This window comes from Oncorhynchus keta, unplaced genomic scaffold, assembly GCF_023373465.1.
Source record: "Oncorhynchus keta strain PuntledgeMale-10-30-2019 unplaced genomic scaffold, Oket_V2 Un_contig_15266_pilon_pilon, whole genome shotgun sequence".
Taxonomy (NCBI): domain Eukaryota; kingdom Metazoa; phylum Chordata; class Actinopteri; order Salmoniformes; family Salmonidae; genus Oncorhynchus; species Oncorhynchus keta.
The window spans coordinates 69,603-86,210 of record NW_026279223.1 but is presented as its reverse complement, the minus strand read 5'-3'; the positions used below and the strand labels follow the sequence as shown (position 1 = coordinate 86,210).

The following is a 16,608-nucleotide window of genomic DNA, read 5'->3' as shown; positions in this document are numbered from 1 at the left end:
GTGGGAGGGTGTTATAGCTGTGTGTTCGGGGGGTTAGGGTTAAGGTAAGGGTTAAGGGGTACTCACGCCTGTGGGAGGGTGCTGTAGCTGTGTGTTCGGGGGTTAGGGTTAAGGTAAGGGTTAAGGGGTACTCACGCTGTGGGAGGGTGCTGTAGCTGTGTGTTCAGGGGTTAGGGTTAAGGTAAGGGTTAAGGGGTACTCACGCAGTGGGAGGGTGTTATAGCTGTGTGTTCGGAGGGGTTAGGGTTAAGGTAAGGGTTAAGGGGTACTCACGCTGTGGGAGGGTGCTGTAGCTGTGTGTTCAGGGGTTAAGGTTAGGGTTAAGGTAAGGGTTAAGGGGTACTCACGCTGTGGAGGGTGTTATAGCTGTGTGTTCGGGGGTTAGGGTTAAGGTAAGGGTTAAAGGGGTACTCACGCTGTGGAGGGTGTTATAGCTGTGTGTTCGGGGTTAGGGTGAGGTTAAGGTAAGGGTTAAGGGGTGCTCACATGTGGGAGGGTGCTGTAGCTGTGTGTTCGGGGTTAAGGTTATGTACATGGTAGGTTTAAGGGCTCACTACGCTGTGGGAGGGTGCTGTACTGTGTGTTCGGGGTTAGGGTGAGGGTTAAACACTCACGCTGTGGGAGGTGCTGTAGCTGTGTGTTCAATGGCGGTCTGACTTTGGCGTTGGATGTGTACATGGGGTAGAAGAGGAGCCAGCTCTCATAGCCTCCCTCCAGAACCATGGGCTCACTACGCAGGATAGTGGTACTGTCCCACTGTGAAGCACACATTACCTCAATTAAACACACTGACTGAGGAAACCCACATTACCTCAATGGAAACACACTGACTGAGGAAACACACATTACCTCAATGGAAACCACATTACCTCAATGGAAACACACTGACTGAGGAAACACACATTACCTCAATGGAAACACACATTACCTCAATGGAAACACATTGACTGAGGAAACCCACATTACCTCAATGGAAACACACATTACCTCAATGGAAACACACATTACCTCAATGGAAACACACATTACCTCAATGGAAACACACATTACCTCAATGGAAACACACATTACCTCAATATAAACACACTGACTGAGGAAACCCACATTACCTCAATGGAAACACACATTACCTCAATGGAAACACACATTACCTCAATGGATAAAACACACTGACTGAATGGAAACCCACATTACCTCAATGGAAACACACATTACCTCAATGGAAACACACATTCCTATGTTATGTTACCTTGTAGAGAGCATCTTTGAGGCTTTGTAAGGTGCTTCCCAGTTTGAGGTCAGTAACAGAGCTGAACCAGTCCAGTAGGATGATGTAATCTACGAACCCCGTCTCTTCCACGCTCTCTGGACGCATCAGGTAGATTGGCCTCAATCTGGTTCACTGTGATGCTGTGGGAAAAGAATGATGACCTGTTACCCTGTGCAGGGGTGCACAACTCACGGCCCACGGGCTGAATGTGGCCCCAGAGAAGACAGCTTGTAGCCCGTAGTGATTATTAGTCGATTTTAATACATTTATTTGGGCATGGTCAGAGTGGAGACCTGGATCAACCATTACAACCTCCACCCATTGCTCCCTCCGTACCCAGGGCTGATAGCCTCCTCTGGGACACTGATGACAGTCTGGGTGGGGACCTGGATCTGTGAGTCCTGGAAGTCTCGGAGGCAGCGAGCGTCCATCACAATGACCGTAATGGCCTGGTCCCTCATCATCTTGAACAACCCTCTGCTGTGATCCCTCCCGCTGACACAGCAGCTAGGGAGGTAGGGAGGTAGGGAGGTAGGGAGGGAGGTAGGTACGGAGGAGGGAGGTACGGATATGGCGGGAGGGAGGGAGGTACCCTCAGGTACGGAGGGAGGGAGGAGGGAGGTACGGAGGGAGGGAGGAAGGCAGGAGGAGGGATGCACAGGGAGGGAAATGAGGAGGAGGAGGGAGGAGGGACGGAGGGAGGAGGGAGGTATGGAGGGAGGAGGGGGGGAGGGAGGGAGAGGGACGGAGGAGGGAGGGGAGGGAGGGAGGCACGGAGGAGGGAGGCACGGAGGGAGGGAGGGAGAGAGGCACGGAGGGAGGGAGGGAGGAGGGAGGGCTGGAGGGGAGAGGGAGGGAGGAGGTACGGAGGGAGGGAGGTAGGTACGGAGGAGGGAGGACTGGGAGGTACAGGAGGAGGAGAGAAGGGAGGGAGAGATGCACGGAGGAGGGATGGGAGGGATTAGGGAGGGGAGGTACGGAGGGAGGAGGTACGGAGGGGAGGGAGGGGAGGAGGGATGGAGGGGAGGGAGGTACGGAGGGAGGGAGGTACGGAGGGAGGGAGGTACGGAGGGGGAAAGGGAGGAGGAGGTACGGAGGGAGGGAGGTAGGAGGGAGGGAGGAGGCACGGAGGGGAGGGGGAGGTACCTTGGGGGAAGGAGGCACGGAGGGAGGGAGGGATGTACGGGGGAGGGATTGTACCGAGGGAGGGAGGGAGGGAGGCACGGAGGGAGGGATGTACGGAGGGGAGGGAGGCACGGAGGGACGAAGGAGGGAGGTACGGAGGGAGGGAGGTACGGAGGGGAGGGAGGTAACGGAGGAAGGGAGGGAGGTACGGAGGGAGGGAGGTACGGAGGAAGGGAGGAGGCACGGAGGGAGGGAGGTACGGAGGAGGGAGGGAGGAGGGAGGAGGTACGGAGGAGGAGGGAATGGAGGGAGGGGAGGGAGGGAGGCACGGAGGGAGGGAGGTACGGAGGAAGGGAAGGAGGCACGAGAGGGAGGAGGTACGGAGGGAGGGAGGAAATGCGGAGGAGGGAGGGAGGTACAGAGGAGGGAGGAGGAGGCACGGAGGGATGACGGAGGGAGGGGATAATAAAAGATGGATAAATCAATAAACATCAACCTGTTGTGTAAAACAACTTATATTCATGTCATAACTTCATATTACCTCAAATTCTGAACCTTTTTAAAAAGCATTTGAGTCAGTTTGCTGGTCACCATCCTTACCTTTTTGAAGTTACATTTTTCAACTCCTTCTGCTCTTTTACCTAGAACACAGAACATTACAACTGAGACCACAGCATCTTAAAGGACCAACTCTCAACCACAACAACTGGTGTAGACAGGGAGGTGTCGACAGGGGTGGTGTAGACAGGGGTGGTGTCCTGGGGAGGTGTAGACAGGGAGGTGTAGACAGGGGAGGTGTAGACAGGGGTGGTGTAGACAGGGAGGTGTAGACAGGGGTGGTGTCGACAGGGGAGGTGTCCAGGGGTGGTGCCTGGTGTAGACAGGGAGGTGTGAGACAGGGGTGGTGTCCCCAGGGGGTGTAGACAGGGAGGTGTAGACAGGGGTGGTGTAGACAGGGAGGTGTAGACAGGGAGGGTCGGGTGTAGACAGGGAGGTGCCCACAGGGGTGGACAGGGAGGTGTAGACAGGGAGGTGTAGACAGGGTGGTGTCGACAGGGGTGGTGTCGACAGGGGAGTGTCGACAGGGGAGGGGTGTAGACAGGGGAGGTGTAGACAGGGGTGGTGTAGACAGGGGTGGTGTCGACAGGGGAGGTGTCGACAGGGTGGTGTCCGACAGGGGTGGTGTCGACAGGGGTGGTGTAGACAGGGGTGGTGTCGACAGGGGTGGTGTCGACAGGGGTGGTGTCGACAGGAGGTGTCGACAGGGAGGTGTCGACAGGGGTGGTGTAGACAGGGGTGGTGTCGACAGGAGGTGTCGACAGGGTGGTGTCGACAGGGAGGTGTCGACAGGGGAGGTGTCGACAGGGGAGGTGTCGACAGGGGAGGTGTCGACGGGTGGTGTCGAGGGGTGGTGTCGACAGGAGGTGTAGGGGGAGGTGTCGACAGGGGTGGTGTCGACAGGGGAGGTGTCGACAGGGGAGGTGTCGACAGGGTGGTGTAGACAGGGGGTGTCGACAGGGGAGGTAGACAGGGGAGGTGTAGACAGGGGTGGTGTCGACAGGGGAGGTGTAGACAGGGAGGTGTCGACAGGGAGGTGTAGACAGGGGAGGTGTCGACAGGGGTGGTGTCGACAGGGGGAGGTGTCAGACAGGGAGGTGTCGACAGGGGAGGTGTCGACAGGGGAGGTGTCGACAGGAGGTGTCGACAGGGGAGGTGTCGAAAGGGGTGGTGTCGACAGGGGAGGTGTAGACAGGGAGGTGTAGACAGGGTGGTGTCGACAGGGAGGTGTCGACAGGGGGGTGTCGACAGGGGAGGTGTAGAGGGTCGACAGGGGAGGTGTAGACAGGGGGTGTAGACAGGGTGGTGTCGACAGGGAGGTGTAGACAGGGGTGGTGTCGACAGGAGGTGTAGACAGGGAGGTGTAGACAGGGGTGGTGTCGACAGGGGTGGTGTCGACAGGGAGGTGTCGACAGGGGTGGTGTCGACAGGGGAGGTGTCGACAGGGTGGTGTCGACAGGGGGTGGTGTCGACAGGGGAGGTGTCGACAGGGGTGGTGTCGACAGGGGTGGTGTCGACAGGGGAGGTGTCGACAGGGTGAATGTCGACAGGGGAGGTGTCGACAGGGGAGGTGTCGACAGGGAGGTGGACAGGGAGGTGTCGAGGGGAGGTGAGGGGAGGTGTCGACAGGGAGTGTAGACAGGGAGGTGTCGAGGGTGGTGTCGACAGGGGTGGTGTCGACAGGGGGTGGTGTCGACAGGAGGTGAGATGGGAGGTGTCGACATGGGACAGGGGTGGTCGACAGGGAGGTGTCGACAGGGGTGGTGTCAACAACTGGTGTCGACAGGGGAGGTGACAGGGAGGTGTCGACAGGGGTGGTGTCGACAGGGATGGTGTCGACAGGGGAGGTGTAGACAGGGAGGTGTCGACAGGGAGTGGTGTAGACAGGGGTGGTGTCCAGGGTGGTGTAGACAGGGAGGTGTAGACAGGGGAGGTGTCGACAGGGAGGTGTCGACAGGGGTGGTGTCGACAACTGGTGTCGACAGGGGAGATGTCGACAGGGAGGTGTCGACAGGGGTGGTGTGTCGACAGGGGTGGTGTCGACAGGGGTGGTGTCGACAGGGGTGGTGTAGACAGGGGTGGTGTAGACAGGGGAGGTGTCAACAGGGGTGGTGTAGACAGGGGAGGTGTCGACAGGGGAGGTGTCGACAGGGGTGGTGTACAGGGAGGTGGTGACAGGGGAGGTGTCGACAGGGGTGGTGTCGACAGGGGTGGTGTCGACAGGGGAGGTGTCGACAAAGGGTGTGACAGGGGAGGTGTCGACAGGGGAGGTGTCGACAGGGGTGGTGTCGACAGGGAGGTGTCGACAGGGGAGGTTACAACGGGTGTCGACAGGGAGGTGTCGACAGGGGTGGTGTCGACAGGGGTGGTGTCGACAGGGAGGTGGAAGGGGTGGTGACAGGGGAGGTGTCGACAGGGTGGTGTCGACAGGGGAGGTGTCGACAGGGGAGTGTGTAGACAGGGGTGGTGTCGACAGGGAGGTGTAACAGGGGAGGTGTGACAGGGTGGTGTCGACAGGGGAGGTGTAGACAGGGTGGTGTCGACAGGGGAGGTGTAGACAGGGGAGGTGTCAGGGGAGGTGTAGACAGGGGGTGGTGTCGACAGGGGAGGTGGACAGGGGTGGTGTCGACAGGGGTGGTGTCGACAGGGGTGGTGTCGAGGGTGGTGTCACAGGGGTGTCAGTGTCGACAGGAGGTGTCGACAGGGGTGGTGTGACAGGGGAGGTGTCGAAGATGGTGGTGTCGACAGGGGTGGTGTCGACAGGGTGACAGGGAGGTGTCGAACTAGGGGTGGTGTAAACAGGGGAGGTGTCGACAGGGGAGGTGAAATGGTGTAGACAGGGGAGGTGTCGACAGGGGTGGTGTCGACAGGGAGGTGTCGACAGGGGGTGGTGTCGACAGGGGAGGTGTCGACAGGGGTGGTGTCGACAGGGAGGTGTCGACAACGTGTAGACAGGGGACACAGGGGAGGTGTCGACAGGGGTGGTGTCGACAGGGGTGGTGTCGACAGGGGTGGTGTCGACAGGGGTGGTGTCGACAGGGGTGGTGTCGACAGGGAGGTGTCGACAGGGGAGGTGTCGACAGGGGAGGTGTCGACAACTGGTGTCGACAGGGGTGGTGTCGACAGGGGTGGTGTCGACAGGGAGGTGTCGACAGGGGTGGTGTCGACAGGGGAAATGTCGACAGGGGTGGTGTCGACAGGGGAGGTGTAGACAGGAGGTGTCGACAGGGGTGGTGTCGACAGGGGTGGTGTCGACAGGGGTGGTGTCGACAGGGAGGTGTCGACAGGGGTGGTGTCGACAGGGAGGTCATCGACAGGGAGGTGTCGACAGGGGAGGTGTCGACAGGGGTGGTGTCGACAGGGGAGGTGTCGACAGGGGAGGTGTCTTACAGGGGAGGTGTGGACAGGGAGGTGTCGACAGGGGAGGTGTCGACAACGGGTGGTGTCGACAGGGGTGTCGACAACATAGTGGTGTCACAGGGAGGTGTCGACAGGGGAGGTGTCGACAGGGGTGGTGTCGACAGGGGAGGTGTAGACAGGGAGGTGTCGACAGGGAGGTGTCGACAGGGGTGGTGTCGACAGGGGAGGTGTCGACAACTGGTGGTGTCGACAGGGAGGTGTCGACAGACTGGTGGTGTCGACAGGGGAGGTGTCGACAGGGGAGCTGTCGACAACTGGTGGTGTCGACAGGGGAGGTGTCGACAGGGGTGGTGTCGACAGGAGGTGTCGACAGGGGGTGGTGGGGTGGTGTCGACAGGGGTGGTGTCGACAGGGGTGGTGTCGACAGGGGAGTGTCGACAGGGGTGGTGTCGACAGGGAGGTGTCGACAGGGGTGGTGTCGACAGGGGAGGTGTCGACAGGGAGGTGTCGACAGGGAGGTGTCACAACTGGTGGTGTCGACAGGGGAGGTGTCGACAGGGGTGGTGTCGAACAGGGGTGTCGACAGGAGGTGTCGACAGGGGATGTCGACAGGGGAGGTGTCGACAGGGTGGTGTCGACAGGGGTGGTGTCGACCAGGGGTGGTGTTCGACAGGGAGGTGTCGACAGGGGAGGTGTCGAAGGGTGGTGTCGTGTCGACAGGGGAGGTGTCGACAGGGAGGTGTCGACAGGGGTGGTGTCGACAGGGGAGGACAGTGGTGTTCACAGGGGAGGTGTGACAGGGGTGGTGTCGACAGGGGAGGTGTAGACAGGGGAGGTGTTCGACAGGGGTGGTGTCGACAGGGAGGTGTCGACAGGGGTGGTGTCGACAACTGGTGGTGTCGACAGGGGAGGTGTCGACAGGGGAGGTGTCGACAGGGGTGGTGTCGACAGGGAGGTGTAGACAGGGGAGGTGTAGACAGGGAGGTGTCGACAGGGGTGGTGTCGACAGGGTGGTGTCGACAACGGGTGGTGTGACCAGTCAGTGGTGTCGACAGGGGAGTTGTCGACAGGGGAGGTGTCGACAGGGGTGGTGTCGACAGGAGGTGTCGGTGTCGACAGGGGTGGTGTCGACAACGGTGGTGTCGACAGGGGAGGTGTCGACAGGGGTGGTGTCGACAGGGGTGGTAGACAGGGGTGGTGTCGACAGGGGTGGTGTCGACAGGGGAGGTGTCGACAGGGGTGGTGTTCCTGAACAGGGGAGGTGTCGACAGGGGTGGTGTCGACAGGGAGGTGTCGACAACGGGTGGTGTCGAACAACGGGTGGTGTCGACAGGGAGGTGTCGACAGGGGAGGTGTCGACAGGGGAGGTGTCGACAGGGAGGTGTCGACAGGGGAGGTGTCGACAGGGGAGGTGTCGACAGGGGCAGGTGTCGACAGGGGAGGTTATATGTCGACAGGGGTGGTGTCGACAGGGAGGTGTCGACAGGGGAGGTGTCGACAGGGGAGGTGTCGACAGGGGTGGTGTCGACAGGGGAGGTGTCAACAACTGGAGGTGTCGACAGGGGGAGGTGTCGACAGGAGGTGTCAACAACTGGAGGTGTCGACAGGGGAGGTGTCGACAGGGGAGGTGTCGACAGGGGAGGTGTCGACAGGGGAGGTGTCGACAGGAGGTGCCGACAGGGGTGGTGCTGACAGAGCTTACGTATCGACCTCACAGACATTTCCTTTTCCAGTACCACTTGCTTATCTGAGTTTACGTATCGACCTCACAGCCTTCGATAGAGCTGTTGTGTCCTCGTCATCATTCAGGGACCTACCTTCTGATCTCTTTCCCTGCTTTCGGAGATGCCCTCCTCCATCTTTCTCCATCTTATCCTCCCTCCTTTTCTTCTCCTCTTGTCTCTCTTTCTCCTCAAGCTTTTTGCGAACCTCGACTTCCTCGTACCTAAACACACAGACACACACACACACACACACACACACACACACACACACACACACACACACACAGTAACCTGTAGAAGCATTAGGCTGAGATTCTATAGCTTCAAATCAACGTATCTCCGTCTTTGGCAAAGTCCACGGTCTCCTTGAAACCATTCATGGTTATTGAAGTTCAGCTAAAACCTCTGCCAACTGAATACCAGTTGATTTAGTAACATCCAGCACATAGTGAACGTAATGTCTGTGAATAAACGACGACGACACACCAACCTGAGTTTAAGGCTTTCAGAGAGTTTCTCTGCTTCTTCTATTGCTTTTTAAAGCTGGTGGGCCCCAACACGGACAGGAAGAACTCCTTGGACAACAGAGAGGAAAGGTGCTTCAGATGACAGCCGTCTCAACAACGGGAGGGAAAACACAGCTGGTCAAAAATCAATACATTGTGTCGTTGCCAAACAGAATGACTTTGCACCATGTCCGCGGAAGTCAAGTACCTTTATTTAGTATTGATGGTTAACGTGAAACCAGCAGCATCCACTTCGACTAAGACAGTACTATTCTATAACCGGCAGGGTAGTCTAGTGGTTAGACACTAGTAACCGAAAGGTTGCAAGTTCTCCCCGAGCTGACAAGGTACAAATCTGTCGTTCTGCCCTGAACAGGCAGTTAACCCACTGTTCCCAGGCCGTCAAAAATAAGAATTTGGTCTTAACTGACTTGCCTAGTTAAATAAAGGTAAAATAAAGAAATAAAAACAATCGGCAAAATCAATAGAGCGTGAAATCACGGTAGGAAGCCTTGTCCTCGTTGGTTCGAACCCTCAAATATGGCCAGTATCATAACAGTCCCGTGTGGGAGTGTGGCTCATCACTAGTTCTGCAGTCTACAAGCACACAGCCTGTGTCGGCATGGGGTTGAATCCCTCTTCAGCCACTACTCCCCCCCCCCTGTTCTCCCCTCTACACGCTGCGCCCCCCATTACATTCCTACAGTCTGAAAAACCACTGAATACATGGGAGCTCCCAGTCTCCTTTAAAACATATCGCATGGCTTGAACTCCCTCTGTGGTCTGAGTAGCAAAACATGGGTTGTATTCACTAGGGACCAAATGGAAGAACAGGGAAGGTTTATAACCTGAACGTGTCCATATAAAGAAACACTTGTTTTCGACAGGGCTACCGTCGGTGGTACGGAGTGAACTAATGGACCACGGTTGGTACCTGTTGCTGCTTGAAGTCGGGCCTCTTCTTGATGAGATCATAAACCGTTAGGTATTTCATGTAGAGAACATAGGCCTTCTCCTCGTCTCCATCCAGACGACACTCCTCCGCAGCCTTGAAGATCTTACAGGCACTCTGGACATAGCTGGAACACACGACAGAACATAGCTGGAACTCACAACAGAACATTTACCATACACATAGCTGGAACTCACAACAGAACATAGCTGGAACTCACAACAGAACATAGCTGGAACTCACAACAGAACATTTACCATACACTCTGGACATAGCTGGAACTCACAACAGAACATTTACCATACACTCTGGACATAGCTGGAACTCACAACAGAACATTTACCATACACATAGCTGGAACTCACAACAGAACATTTACCATACACATAGCTGGAACTCACAACAGAACATTTACCATACACATAGCTGGAACTCACAACAGAACATTTACCATACACATAGCTGGAACTCACAACAGAACATAGCTGGAACTCACAACAGAACATTTACCATACACATAGCTGGAACTCACAACAGAACATTTACCATACACATAGCTGGAACTCACAACAGAACATAGCTGGAACTCACAACAGAACATAGCTGGAACTCACAACAGAACATTTACCATACACTCTTGTACATAGCTGGAACTCACAACAGAACATTTACCATACACTCTGGACATAGCTGGAACTCACAACAGAACATAGCTGGAACTCACAACAGAACATAGCTGGAACTCACAACAGAACATTTACCATACACTCTGGACATAGCTGAAGAATTGAACACAGGCCTGTTACCAGGACCATACTGACTGGTCACAACAGGCCTATTGTGGACAGCCAGTGTCTGTATGTTCCTGGTAACAGGCCTGATGTGACCAGTCAGTATGGTCCTGGTAACAGGGCTGATGTGACCAGTCAGTATGGTCCTGGTAACAGGGCTGATGTGACCAGTCAGTATGGTCCTGGTAACAGGCCTGATGTGACCAGTCAGTATGGTCCTGGTAACAGGCCAGTTGTGACCAGTCAGTATGTTCCTGGTAACAGGCCTGTTGTGACCAGTCAGTATGGTCCTGGTAACAGGGCTGATGTGACCAGTCAGTATGGTCCTGGTAACAGGCCTGATGTGACCAGTCTGTATGGTCCTGGTAACAGGCCTGATGTGACCAGTCTGTATGGTCCTGGTAACAGGCCTGATGTGACCAGTCAGTATGGTCCTGGTAACAGGCCTGATGTGACCAGTCAGTATGGTCCTGGTAACAGGCCTGATGTGACCAGTCAGTATGGTCCTGGTAACAGGCCAGTTGTGACCAGTCTGTATGGTCCTGGTAACAGGCCTGATGTGACCAGTCAGTATGGTCCTGGTAACAGGCCTGATGTGACCAGTCAGTATGGTCCTGGTAACAGGCCTGATGTGACCAGTCAGTATGGTCCTGGTAACAGGCCAGTTGTGACCAGTCAGTATGGTCCTGGTAACAGGCCTGATGTGACCAGTCAGTATGGTCCTGGTAACAGGCCTGATGTGACCAGTCAGTATGGCCCTGGTAACAGGCCTGATGTGACCAGTCAGTATGGTCCTGGTAACAGGCCTGATGTGACCAGTCAGTATGGTCCTGGTAACAGGCCTGATGTGACCAGTCAGTATGTTCCTGGTAACAGGCCTGATGTGACCAGTCAGTATGGCCCTGGTAACAGGCCTGATGTGACCAGTCAGTATGTTCCTGGTAACAGGCCAGTTGTGACCAGCCAGTGTCTGTTACCAAGACCATTTAAATAACATCCATACCAGAACAACAGCTTACCTCCTGGTGTTGATTTTGTCAGGCTTGACTTCAGCTTTCTTGTTGAGGTCCCCCAGGTTAGTAGAGAGGTACAAGTCCTTCGCCCCGCGGGACACCGCAGGCATCTTCAACGGTGGGTTATATATCACCAGCAGTGTACAATGTTCACATATTCCAGTCCTCACCGCTCTGGAAAGACAAAACAATTTAATCAAATAGCTTTTAGTATTATTATTATTATTATTATTATTATTATTAACCCCTTGCCTGCCCCATTCATAGAGGCCAACGACCTTTAGCACCGATTGATGGGGCATCTTCTTCCAGGGGACTTTAAGAGGCCAGACGTTCGGTCTGAACGTTAACAGGCATCGCTTGTGGTTTTTGGAAACTTAAGGAGGAAGGCCGCCAGAAATGGGTTGGAACTGAAAAATACTGTCAGTGTGATAAAGTCGGTGAGGGATAAATCAAATGGACGTATGTTTTGAAGTGTCTGTCCTATATCTGAGAGAAATAACAAAGATGAGGACTTTGTAGGATTTGTTTAAAAAATATTTAACCACTTATTTATATATTTATTTATTTTTGCACTAAAGTACTTCCATTCCATGTTTAAACTGGTACCGGGCTGCCTACAGACACGTCTAGTCAGGCTGGTACCGGGCTGCCTACAGACACGTCTAGTTTATTGAAATTGATTGATTTCCTTAAATGAACTGTAACTTTTGTTCAGTGTAGAACCATGTCCAATAGGTTTTTGACGTTTTTGTTAGTAAGCGGTTGTTCTCTGAATGACCAAGCAAAGTACTGTAATGTGATTTGTGTACCTGAGGGTAAATTTCCAGTGTAACGTTACGTATGATTGATTATCTTTGGCGGTTCAGCTGGAGTAATGCATCCAAGCAAGATGTAAACATGAACTGTGCATTTAGCAAGGCTTCCAAGAAACGAAACCACAGACAATTTCTTTGACGAAATTGTAAATATAATATATGTGACATTGGACTTGCTACTAGCTAGTACGTTCGCAAAACTTTAAGTTAGCAAGCCAGGTAGCTTCCTAAGTAATGTTTCATCGGGAAGTGCAGTAGCTAGCCTACCCCCCCATCTGTCAAGTTAGTTTGTTAGCAGGATAGCTAGTTTATTAGGCTAGCTAGCTTTCACTGTAGTTGTTTACTCGAACAGGCTCTGTCAGCTTATGGATGTTTAGCTAGGTAACGACAAAGACGTTATAACCGTAACTATAACGGCGAATAGCCTCTAAGTTATTGCAATGAAGAGATAGCAAGTGAATACGTTTGAAAAGAGGAAATAATACAACTTACCATAACGTTGCACTGTTGTCTTGTTCAGTTTTTTCTAGTGTTTTCCGATAGTTACCACAGCCACAAAGTAAAAATTGGCTATGTCGAAAAATGTTATTTTAAAAAAAGTGTTTTGGGGGCTTAATTTAGGGTTATAAAAACGCGTATGGTTAAAAGTGGTTACGGTTAGGTTTATAATCGCATTTTAATAATATATATTTTAGAAACAGGCGGGGTTTATGACTGTGTGGCTGTGGTAACTAGTGACGAGCCCAAGTCAGCTGACTCCTGTTTCCCGGAAGAACTCAAGGGGCGTATTTGTTCAAAATGGCAAAACTTTATCAACAATGTAGAACACACCACTGCTAGAATCAACCTGATTTTTCTAAACAACAACCGTTGCTACGTGAGGCCTATTTGATCGATTAGAAGTTTCGTAATGTTTAGATTGTTATGAATTTACTGTACTGAAACACTCGGGAGCAGGTCTCGAACCGTTGACCTTCTCGCCAGAAGTCCAGCGCGCTATTTACTGTGCCGCAAAAGCATGCTCGACCGGCAGAGTCGATATCCGCGCTTATAAACCCAGTGTCTTTACAGTACTAACATAAGTGGACGTGGCATTTCGGCAACTTTGTAAAAATCTAGTTGTGCTTGTTTTCTTAAGATACTGATAGAGGACTAACCCGTTTTAGCATGGATATTGCTGGAGCCATTGAAATATTGAACTGGGTGGGGATGGGCAGTACCATTAAGGCTATCACATATGCTATGTCTACCTCTAACTTCCTTCATACTGGACACAGACAAACAAATGGTATCCACGAGTTAATCTGACTCCGGGGAAGTAGATAAAGAGCCTCATTGCCAACATTCCAAATGTATCGCTTTAAACTGCACAGCCAGTAATACACTCATGTCCCCGCTCATACATAAAACACCCTCTATTAAGGTTGCGACGACATCGGTTTCCTCCTTAAATAGCTTTAATGCCATACGATTGGAAAAAATGGGAAAATATACAAGTAGAGCGGCAGGTAGCCTAGTGGTTAAAGGTACAACTCTGTCGTTCTGCCCCTGAACAAGGCAGTTAACCCACTGTTCAGGCCGTCATTGTAAATAAGAATTTGTTCTTAACTGACTTGCTTAGTTAAATAAGGTTAAATATATCTATATATTTTTAAATACAAAAATAGAGAAGTAGGGAACTTTATTTTGCCCGTTGGATGTGGAAGTTGGATCTCTTTCAGTTGTAAAAAAACAAAGTTGCTTCCACTTCCCCGGAAGATCAATCGACCTTATGATTTCCTGTTTGCAGTTTTTCAAAACTACCAACAAGTGCTAAATTATTGTTATTTTTTCTGTACCCCCTTTTCATGGTTTCCAATTACGTAGTTACATTATTGTCCCATCATTAAAAAAAAATAAAATAAAAATTTTTTAAAAAAACTCCCGTACAGACTCGGGAGAGGCGAAGGTCAAGCCACACTGCTTCTTGACACAATGCCAGCTTAACCAATGTGTCAGAGGAAACACCATACACCTGACCATGTCAGTGTACACTGCACCCAGCCCACCACAGGAGTTGCTAGTATGCAATGGGACAAGTACATCCTTGTGGGACAAACCCTCCTACCTGGACGACACTGGGCCAATTGTGCACTGCCCCATAGATCTCTCCTGGTCGCTGCCAGCTGACAGTCTGGACTCCCAGGATCTCTAGTAGCACAGCCAGCACTGCGATGCAGTGCCTGCCTTAATCACTGCCCCATGGGTCTACAGCTGCAGCAGAGTCTGGACTCGAACCAGGATGCACAGCCAGCACTGTGGGACAAACCCTCCCTACCTGGAGCGACACTGGGCCAGGATCTCTAGTAGCACAGCCAGCACTGCGATGCCCTATCACTGGGTCTCCTGGTCGCTGCCAGCTGCAACAGAGTCTGGACTCGAACCAGGATCTCTAGTAGCACAGCCAGCACTGCAATGCAGTGCCTTAGATCACTGCGCCACTCCTGGTCGCTGCCAGTCCCTTTCTCTAGCAGTTACATTTATGGAACATTTATATACATCTTAAGACTAAAACGCCTGATTTCGGGGCACTAGATTCGCTGGACATTACAGATAATATGTTTCCAATACTTATTTTATTGATATCCCACCGTTTAATAAGTCAGAACACCATCAAATACAGGAATATATTATATGTGTGACATTCAACAAAATAAAATGGTGTCTGGGATCTTGGTTGAACAAGAGGGAGTAATCTCTACACCCTGTGCAGTCGGTGCACTGCAGAGCTGTGGGTTTGCATGCCAGCTCCCGTGCTGTCAAAGTGCTGTCTGTACTGGATTTTATGATTTGTCTATTTGCACATTCCTTTCCAGTAGGCTAATAATAGCCTAGTAAACTAGACAAGAAAGATTGACAAAAAGGACATAATCTGCTTATTCCTCCGTTTTATTATTGTTGCAACACAACAGCTTTTGAAGCGCACAGAGTCCTTAAAGGGATACTTCAGGATTTTAGCGTTATCGCAATGACTGGAAGTCTACTGGTATCTGCTAGCAGTCATTGCTCTAAAGCTAGTTAGCTTTGGGTAACGAAACCACCTCTAACTTTCCTTCATACTGGACACAGAAAGATAAATATGGTATCCACAAGTTCATCCACGAGTTCATAAAGGGTCTCATTACCAAAATCTCAAAGTATCCCTTTAAGTTCCAACACTGCTAGTATATTAATAAATGTCTCATCCACTCCTTCACAACCCGGGTGCCTGCTGTGCTGTCTTCTCCATTCATCTTTATTTATGTAACAACATCTTTGGCTTTAGAACAAATTCATGTTAACTTTTTTAAATAATTGACAAACAAACATAACATGTTATTCTAATAAGAGAATTACATTGAATTACCAATTCACTAGTAACAAAGGAAGTTCCTCATCTCCTCACAGTCCCTGGATCCCCAATGCTCTCCCTCTCTGGCCAGGGTCCCACAGCGGAGGTGTTGGATGGGGCAGCCTGAGCCAACCTCCTCCCAGTCCAGGCCTGGTTCTCCAGGTGTCCCCGTTCACCCACAGACAGAAACCACTGAAAAAGCGTCCACACATGGTCCGTCTGGGCCCCCTTTGAATTCATCATTCTCTGGACGAGGAGCTGCTCATTCTCAGACAGCAGGCTGGTGAGGTCAGTGTAGTGCTTCCTGCAGTGCTCCAGAGCCTCCTCCACGTCTTGTTCATCTGTACCAGGATCACATTCAGATCAAAGTACAAGAAAGGTTTCTCAGCCAATCAGCCACCAACATCCGGCTTCTTTACCTGCGGGATCGTCTGAAACCAGCCACCCGGACAGCTGATGAAACTGGAGGAGTATTTCTGTCTATAATAAAGCCCTTTTGTGGGGAAAAACTCATTCTGATTGGCTGCGCCTTGATCCCCAGTGGGTGGGCCAGTCTTCCAAGTGAGTGGGCTTATGCCCTCCCAGACCTACCCATTGCTGCACCCTGCCCAGTCAGGTGAAATCCATAGATTAGGGCCTTATTAATGAATTGAAATGGACTATTTCCTTTATATGAACTGTAACTCAGTAAAATCGTTGAAATTGTTGCATGTTGCGTTTATATTTTTGTTCAGCATAGATGATTCGAGACAATGTCTTAAGTAGTTGAACATGTTATTACTCCTTGTGAAAGGAACAAACTGACATGTTTACATTTTCATCAAGGATCACTTCCCTTCCCTCTACATTTCTTTGTTTAGGTAAATCTCCTCTCTGCATCTCAGTCAAATGTTTTTCAGCCATGTAAAAAACCCTTCAGACCTTTTCAGCCAAGCCTGGGTTGGGCAGCAGCACAGCAGGGAAGATGTCCCCAAGTTAATTCCCCAAGGTCATGGATCATCGTCTTTATTCACTCTTCAGGCCTGTTGTCCTATTGTGTTTACTTGATCTGTCAGTGATGTAATCTCAGCGAATGATGAAACGTGCCTTTTTCAGGACCCTGTCTTTCAAAGAGAATTCGT

At 51.9% G+C, this 16,608-nt stretch overlaps 1 pseudogene; it reads right to left on the bottom strand.

Annotated features, from left to right (window-relative positions):
• Nucleotides 1–614: 614 nt before the first annotated feature.
• Nucleotides 615–12,728, bottom strand: LOC127918914 (ubiquitin carboxyl-terminal hydrolase 8-like; annotated as a pseudogene).
• Between the last annotated feature and the right edge of the window lie 3,880 nt (nucleotides 12,729–16,608).